Genomic DNA, 624 nt, shown 5'->3' with positions numbered 1-624 from the left:
CCAATTCTCAAAATCTTCATCTGCATTTTTAAACAATTGCTTCGTCTTCTTCACCGTCTCCAGTAGTTCTTCACCGTCGAACGACCATCACTCCTCCACCATCGTCGCTGCACTCTAGTAGCAGTAAAAGACTTTTCTTTTTCTTCTTCTTCATCCTCCTCTTCGTCTTCTTATTTATGGTTTTAATTTTTGAAGATATATTAAAGATTTAATTTTGTGTAGCTTTTCAGAATTAAAGAGTTTCTCTTTTTCTTCTTTCTTTTTCTCTCTCTAAATTTCTTGAAAAATGGTGATTTGACACCCAAAAAGAAAACACAGAAAGAGAAAATTTTGGTGGTGATGGTATTACATTGGATTGTAAAGCGTGTGCTTTGCTAGGAGATTTGTAGTTGAAAATGTCTGGCCGCAGCAAAGCGTGGTGGTGATGTTGGAGATCTGGGATAGATGAAGGGTGGATTTAGCCAGGAAAGCAAAAATGATTTGGTAGCACTGGTGAGAAATTTTCTATAAAATGGAAGCATTGGTACACCAGGAGTGCTGTTATGTATTGGTATAAACTCCAGGTTGCATTATTTAGTTTCTGTATTTTTAGATATGCATAATATATGCAGGGACGGTGAAGAA

The sequence above is a fragment of the Ipomoea triloba genome, chromosome 16 (genome assembly GCF_003576645.1).
Source record: "Ipomoea triloba cultivar NCNSP0323 chromosome 16, ASM357664v1".
In the NCBI taxonomy this organism is placed as follows: Eukaryota; Viridiplantae; Streptophyta; class Magnoliopsida; order Solanales; family Convolvulaceae; genus Ipomoea; species Ipomoea triloba.
The sequence above is the reverse complement of the archived record's forward strand: the minus strand, read 5'-3'. Positions refer to the sequence as shown.